Here is an 8,663-nt window from a genome sequence, read left to right on the forward strand (position 1 = left end):
GAAGGAAGGATCTTTCCTGGACTTTGTTTTAGTAAGGGCTTCTATGGCTTTTAGATGTAATGTAATGTATTTTGGCCCTTTTATCTTACATTGTGCTAGACGCCTTACCTCTTACCTTAGACTGTGCTAGAATTCGCCTGGCAATGCATAACAATCTTAAGAGTCCAAACATTCAATGTTCAATATTTTTAAAATAGTAACTTAGTGAAAAGCTGAAATTAAAAGTTTTCTAATTGGCTTTTTGGGGTTTCTATATCAACTGGTAGTTAGAACACATTTCCTTTTCTGCACTCCCACCAGATTGTCTCTGCCTTTAAGTCCCATGAAATCCTGAAGCACTGCCCCATTTCTCTGCTCATCTTTATAGCAAAACTCCCTAGAAAATTGTTTGTACTTTCTACCTTGATATGGTTTGGCTCTGTGTCCCCACCCAAATCTCATCTTGAATTATACTCCCATAATTCCCACATGTTGTGGGAGGGACCTGGTGGGAGATAATTTGAATCGGGGGGCAGGTTCCCCCATACTGTTCTTGTGGTAGTGAACAAGTCTCATAAATCTGATGGTTTTATCAGGGGTTTCCAATTTTGCATCCTTCTCATTTTCTTTTGTCCCTGCCATGTAAAAAGTGCCTTTCACCTCCTGCCATGATTCTGAGGCCTCTCCAGCCATGTGGAACTATAAGTCCAACTCAACCTCTTTTTCTTCTCAGTCTCAGGTATGACTTTATCAGCAGCATGAAAACAGACTAATGCATACCTCTTCTTCCTTAATGGTTATTTTCTCTTAAACCCATCCTTGTCACTCTTGTCCTTACTGTTTACTGATATTCTACTTCTCAGGGTCACCATGAACCTCCAGTATGCCAAATCTAATGAACAATTCCCAATTATCAGCAGCATCTGACACAGTTGATAGATTCCCTGTTCTAAAAACACCTTCTTTATTCATCTCCTGGTGATTATCGTTCCCTGAGTTTTCTTCCCCCTCCATGACAGTTCATTTTCAGTTTCCTTTTCTTGATTATCCCTATTATTTCTGAGCTCTAAATATTGGACTTCCTCAGGACTCAGTCTTGAGCCCTTTTCTATTTTCTAGTTACATTCGCTCTATAATTGAAATTAGTACCAATGTTTTAAATATCTTCTATATGTTGATGACTCCCAGTTTTACATTTCTAGCACTAACCTCTCCTCTGAGCATTAAATTTATTTACCAATTGCTTCCTCAACACCTCCACTTGATTGACTAATAAAGTTCTCAAAATTGACATGTCTAAAATAAAATTCATGCTTTTCTCTACCTCTTCTCTTCCTCCCTCTGCATTCCTATTCATTTTCCTGTCTTTCTTATCTTGTGCAGTGTTATACAACCACTCATCTCGTTGCTCAGATGAAAACTATATCAGCCAGGATTTTCCAGAGAAGCAGAATTGATAACGTGTGTATACATATAGAAAGAGAGATTTATTTTAGGACATTAACTTTCATAATTATGAGAATTGGCAAGTCTAAAATCTTCAGGGAAGTCTGACAGGTTAGAAATTTAGGGAAGAGTTCATATTTTAGCTTGAATCCAAACAAGATCTGGAGGCAGAATTCCTTCTTCATCAAGGCATCCCAGTTTTTTTTCTTAAGGCCTTCAAACTGACTGGACAAGGCCAACCCACATTATGGAGTAATGTAGTAATCTGCTTCACTCAAACTCTACTGATTTAAATGTTAATCACATCTTAAAAAATACCTTCATGACATCTAAACTGGTCTTTGAAAAACTAGGTATCATGGCATAGCCAAGCTGACACATCAAATAACCATCACAGCCTACCTTTTTTCACCTCAGCACCCACATCTATTTCCAGACTTAATCTCAAAATAAAGACAATAACAAGGTCATACTTCTGCCTAACATGATACAACTGTCTTGTGTACAACCAAAAATGCTATGTTAGTCAGTTCAGGCTGCTGTAAAACAGTGCCATAGACTGGGTGGCTTATAAACAACAAAAAATTATTTCTAAGCAGCTCTGGGTGTTGGAAGTCCCAGATCAGCACGATCAAGTTCTTATGAGGGCACACTTGCAGCTTGCACACTGCCGGCTTCTCCTTGTATCCTCATATGGTGAGAAGAGAGCTGGAGAGCTCTCATGAGGACACTAATTCCACCTCCCAATGCCATCACATTGGAGGTTAGGATTTTAACATATGAATTTGTAAGGGGGGAAAACAAAAACAATCATAATAAATGTCCCAATGCTTTCTCTAGAAGAAAGTGCAAAGCTCTTAGCTAATGTTCACTCTTCTCCTCAATATCCTATAATTAGTATCCTATAATATCCTATAGTATCCCATAATGTAATGTCATTATACATAAAACAAAAATATTTGCTATATGTGTATGTGCACATATATACACATACACAAACATTCATAACAAAAGAAGGAATATTTCTATAATAATTACAGTCCTCATTTCAATAACTGGCCACATGTTATAGCAGGTATTTATAACCTTTTTTTCCAGTAAAAATTCTGTATTTTGTTTGCTTTCAGTGAGAAACTCAGCTAGTCATGATTGTTTACCCGGGAGGTGACCCAAAACTTATTCCTGAAGGGTCTGGACCATTCATAGCCCTGTCTGAATCTATTGTATTTAGTCAGAGAGCATAGTAGTACTAAGAGATGATCTATGAAATCTTCCGTATTTCAAACACACACTTCCTTCCCTCCATTTTAGAGCAGTCTAAATTTCTCATGGTGGTCAGGATCAATCATCCTAGCTAGCAGAACAGTTCCTTTCTTTGCCTGTTCATTCAAAGGTATAAGAAGCCAAAAGTGGCTGAGGGGCAATCTTTCCTTCAAGTTATCATTGTTGTGTTTCTAGTTGGACCACAGTGACATTTGATATCTCCTAGATGTAGTATCTGTTCTAAGTCAGTCCAGTAATCCCCCAAAAGTCTGATTATTTCCTTTGTTGCAATGCACAATCACCTGGGTGAAAAACCATATGTTTCTTTGAAGAAGCCTGAGAGAAAGATTGACAGTATAAATTGTCAGTGCAGCGAGATCCTTTCTCATACAGACCCAGCCTCCCCTTCATTTGAGAGGTTCTAAGCCCATAAACTGGCTCAAAGTCTAAGAGTTGATTAAAGGAGTCTGACTCTCTGCTTTTGTGACTTTTGTTCCCTTGACCCAGAATTCTCCACTTATACAGATTAGGGACAATTTAGCAGACTTCCCACCTATGTCACTTTCTAGGGACACAATGATTAACTAGCTAACATCATAGATCTCTGTGAGTCATTTTATTCTGATTGTTGCTTTGATTCTGTTTTCCATCATGGTAACCATGCTTACTTTGCCTTTGGTGACTAAATGCCATCACTTGGTCCCTGCCACACTGGGACCTAGTTATCCTCATTGCATTTAGGTTTACCAACCCAGTGGCAGCAATTACCACTGTAATTTCTGACCTATAGAGAAGAGCTATCACAAGCTCTTCAAGGATGCATTGCTCCCCTCACAAATTCATTTTTCTCACTGTTATGGGACCCTTCCCAGTGGATGAGAAGATTGCAGTGATAAATCCACTTGAATACTCCAATTTTCCTAAGGCTTTAAATACTTTTTCTTTAGTATACCAAGGCAGTTATGATATTTCAGTTCATTTAGTATATGTCACCTTTTGGTCCATGTTTCAGCCAACCAAACAAACAATTTGAGCTCTTTCTAACACTCCAAGCTGCAACATTAAGTCTAGATTTTTTTGCTTAGTGGGCCCATATCAGTAAATTCTGCCTGATTCAATCTACCAGTATAACATACCCTTGATACTGAAACTGCCTTTGCAAAATTATGATGGAGACAGTAAAAAAGATCTAACATAACTGATTCCATCTTGCTTTTAACCTCCAAGCTGTCCTTGTTCACTCCTGGATGTGGATTGAACTAACTTTGGGAGGAACTTATTTTATAGGTTATAATTTACAATGAAGACAATAACAGCCTTTTCCTAAAACAAACATCTTTCTTCCCTAGGGACTAGACTGCCTTTATAGGACTAACGAATTAGCCACAGGATTAGAAATTACGGTTTAGAAGTCAGGCAGCTGGAGGCTACAAGGTTCTGATCCTCCCTAAAATGCTCCTAAGATCAGTGCTTGAGATATTATGCAGACCCTGCACTTGATGGATCAGCTGGCACCACCCAGATTGATAAACTGGCTTATGTGATCTTGTGGCCCCCACCCAGGAACTGACTTAGTACAAAAGGATAGCTTCAACTTCCCATGATTTTATCTCTGACCCAACCAATAAGCACTCTCAACTCTGTGGCCTTCCTCCACCCACTAAATTATCCTTAAAAACTCTTGTCCATGAATGCTCTGGGAGACTGATCTGAATAATAATAAAACTCTGGTCTGCCGCACAGCCAGCTCTGCAAAAATTACTTTTTCTCTATTGCAGTTCCCCTATCTCAATAAATTAGCTCTGTCTAGGCAGCAGGCAAGGTGAACTCATTGGGTGGTTACAATATCCACTCCCACACATTCTCTAGATTTTTGTCTGTAAATATTGGAAAAATCATATAGTTATTTTGTAGTGTAGCAACCTCCTCATGGGGCACAATTTGAATCTCATCTTTGGAGGCCTACTGAAACTTGAGTTTAGTTATAGGTCTAGGAAAAAATGGGTTGTAAGCATGGGCCCTGAGGAGAATCAGCAGTGTTTTGTAAGGCAGTTACCTCAGAGGTGACCATTACTCTTTCACTGGGCAAAGCAGAGGTAATCTACTCAGATAGAAATGGAGTGGCTTCTTCCACTGGAAAGAATAATCAGAATGTAGGAGTTTAATGCCCTCCAACTTCATCAGGATCTTCCCATATGTCCCCATTCCAATTTTCAGGACCCCATTCCTTTCCAATTAATGCTTCCACTTTAACAGCAGACACCCTGTGAGCTTAGGAATTCAATTTGCATTGTAATTCAGCTACTTGTAAAATGACACTGTGTTCAGTTTTCAGTAACCTCAGCTTTTGGCTGCAGGTGACAAGTTTCTTCCAGGGCATTCATACAAAATTTTAGGTATTTATGCAGTGCATGAGCTGGGAATTTGAACCCCTGAATTCATCCTTTTATTTCCACACTTTGTTTACATCAATAAGGAGCAACCAGCCAATCTCTTTGTACTCATCAATTTAACAAAAGTGTTCTAGGGTATCAAATATGTGGTCACTTTTGTCTCTTACAAGTATTGATTATGGTCACTGAAAACTTTGTCTCTTATAGGCATTTGATTAGGAATATCCACAATAATATTTTGGGTACCTCAACTGATATGTCACACCGTGTAGTATCTATGCTCTTTTTACTTCTAGAAGCAGTGATTAGTGCCTTTAAATCTAGTTAGATTAGAGAACCAGTTCCAGAATCCCCATAACCAATTCAGAAATCTCATCCTTAAGATTCTGTTGTTCTAGAACAACTCTTCTTATCCAAATCTGTATTAGTCACGGTTCTTCAGATAAACAGAACCAATAAGATGTGTATTACACACACACACACACACATATATACACACACACACATACATATATATGCTATATAGATAGATCTATATATCTGAGAGAGAGATTTATTCTATGGAATTGTCTCATACTTATGAGGGCTGACAAGCCTGAAATCTGCAAAGAATGCTAGCAGGCTGGAGCCCCAGGAAAGAGTTGATTTTGCAGTCCTAAGGCAATCTGCAAGGGGTCTGGAAGCAGGATTTCTTCCTGGACAAACCCCAGTCTTTTCTCTTAAGTCTTTCATCTGTTTGGATAAGGATCACCCATATTATTGAAAATAATCTACTTTACTAAAAATATCTGCTGATTTAAACATTAAACACATCTAAAAATATTTTCATATGAACATCTTGACTGAAGATTGACCAAAAGCCAGGTACTATGGCCTAGCCAAGTTGATACATAAAATGAACCAACATAAAAATCTAGGAGTCATCCCTGGTATCTTTCACACTTACCACACATCTGATTCATCAGCTCTACTTTCAAAATGTATCTTGACTCTGATCACTTATCGTATGTGTCATTATCAGCATCCTAGTATTAGCTACCTTCATCTTTACCTGGTGTCCTAAATAGTCTTTTTGTTCTCCTTGCTTTCACTCTGCCTTCTATCCTGCTGGCCCCCTGCCCTCTGAACCCACTATTTAGGCAGCAACCAAAATGATCTATTTAATGACCTAAATCTAATTATTCTACTCAACAGCTCAAAAACCTCCAATGGTCCCCATGAAACTCAAAGCAAAACCCAAAACTTTGTATTATTGTCTACAATCTTATTAATTCTGGTTCTGTCCCTCTCTCTGACTTCATTTAACATGCACCAGTGTTTTCACTCACTTGCTAATGTCCATCTGAAGATGTTTTTGTCTCTTTTGTCTAGAAACCTCCTAGATGTTTCTACGGCTCCACCTAGATCATTGCTCAGAAATTATTTATTTAAAGTTCTTTCAGGATTACTGTATTTCAACGAACAGTATTATATATTATTCCTTTATACTAATTAATTTTTTCATAGAATTTATTACTGTCCTGACTTGTATTATATATGTGTTTGTTTTATGTCTGCCTTCTCAATTAGAATAAAGCCTCCAAAAGGACAGGGACTTATTTCCTACCAAACCCCAGGGCACTAGTACTAGGTCTAAGGCACAGTCATGCACAATTGTATTTGTCAAGTGAATGAATGGGAAGAATAATAGTACTTTAGAGTGAGTATTCACAGGGTTGTTGAGAAGATTCAATATCATAATGCATGAATGTTAAAGACTTTTTCTAACTGCTTCCTAATGTCAATTCTCACTTCCTTCCTTACTAATATAATCCCCAATTTGTATGTGGGTACATGGCTGCCTGGAATACAGACTTCGTTTCTTGCCCTTTCAGTTAGCAATGGTCTTATGATTGAGTTCCAGCTAATAAAGTGCAAGCAGAAGTGCCACATTCGACTTCTGGGAAGACAGCTTTAAAAGAGGTGGGTGGGGGAAGTTTTTCCTTTTCTCTTTCCCTGCTGACTGGAATTTTGGCATCATAACTGGAAGCTCTAGATGAAACATGAGATGACCCTAACAGTAGAAATCAACCAAGAAGGATCAGTAGGAACAAAGAGACTGGGTCCTTGCTACTATGGAGTGATATATCATGACCAGATCTATAACTTTGAAACTTCTTGAATATGAGGGAAAAATAAACTTCTATCATTTTAACTACCTGCTATTTTTGGGTTTTCTGTTCCTTGCAATCATATCTACTTCTTGCAATTTTAACATGTAAATTGATCGTGACAAATATTGACTTGTAGTAAGCCTTCAATAAATATTATTGTTTGTTTTATATTCTTATAATTTTTCTAAATTTTTTCTATTTTTATATTTTCTTGTTAACATTGTTTTTGTTGTTATAGGCTGTGTACTATGCCAAGTGCTAGGGATAAGAATGAGAATAAGATAGAAATTTCACTTAAAGGACATTGTGGTCTAGGGAGCATACAAAGAAATTATAATACAATGTGAGATGTATTTTCGTGGCAGTAATAAAAACATGCTGTGGGGACACACAGGAAGTACAGAATAAGTCTGCCAGGGGATACCAGAGACGGATTCATTGCCAAAGATGTAGATCTTGAATCAAGACTTAAACATGCCTAGAAGACCATCATGAGGACAACGGGTGGAGAGTGCAGAGGGAAAAGCAAGGGAATTGACTGCCCATAGGCCTCCCTATTAGATGCAGGAAAAATATGGATCTTACTCCCAACCTATAAAAGAAAAGAAAAAGACTTAATTGCCCCTAAGGAAGCTAAGGCACTCCCTTTTTCTCTTATCTCATCTGAAACTTCTTTGCAAATGTGAGGTTGCTGTGTTTAAAAAGTCACTAGTTCTAAATTGTCTGATTACAAGAGGAGTTGACTTAGAAAGCAAAGAGGCGATTACTAGATGGAATATACATAATCAGAACTGTCAAAATAAGGCACAATGGCATATCCTGGATGTGAGTTTTTTGAGAGATAGGAATACGGAAAGGGAGAGAGGACATGACGGGAAAGTACATACACAGATAAAATTAGGGAGGTTTCCCAGGGAAAGAGAAACACTTACAATACTGAAGGCAACAATTTTTGAAGTGGTTTCTAAAAAATTAACTGTAAGAACGCCCTATTCTATCCCTTACATTGACAGGCTATAAGCTACTTAGGATAATATTCACTTTACTTAATACTCAGTGCAATGTTTTGTATACATTTCAAAATCTTTACCCTAACTGCACTAGATATGTTATGTAGTATAAGGCAGAAGGCAAGGGAGGCAACACTAAGACAGCAAAATAACAATGCACAGGTTAGAATTTCCTCCTTAAGACATCTCTGGTGCAACATCAGCAGATTTGCTGATTCTTAATTTGGGCTCTCAGTACTCTTGACATTGTCCATTTAACCGCTTGGAACTAAATTAACCTTAAATTTTCTTCTAAACTTTCCCTTCTAACACTAAGTTTAACATTTGCTCACAGCTTCTCTAATACTGACTCAATATTTATCTTGATACCATCTCACATTAATGATCATTTTAAACAAAATTTTTTATGTATCTAAAAG

This window comes from Chlorocebus sabaeus, chromosome 24 (assembly GCF_047675955.1).
Source record: "Chlorocebus sabaeus isolate Y175 chromosome 24, mChlSab1.0.hap1, whole genome shotgun sequence".
Classification (NCBI taxonomy): Eukaryota; Metazoa; Chordata; class Mammalia; order Primates; family Cercopithecidae; genus Chlorocebus; species Chlorocebus sabaeus.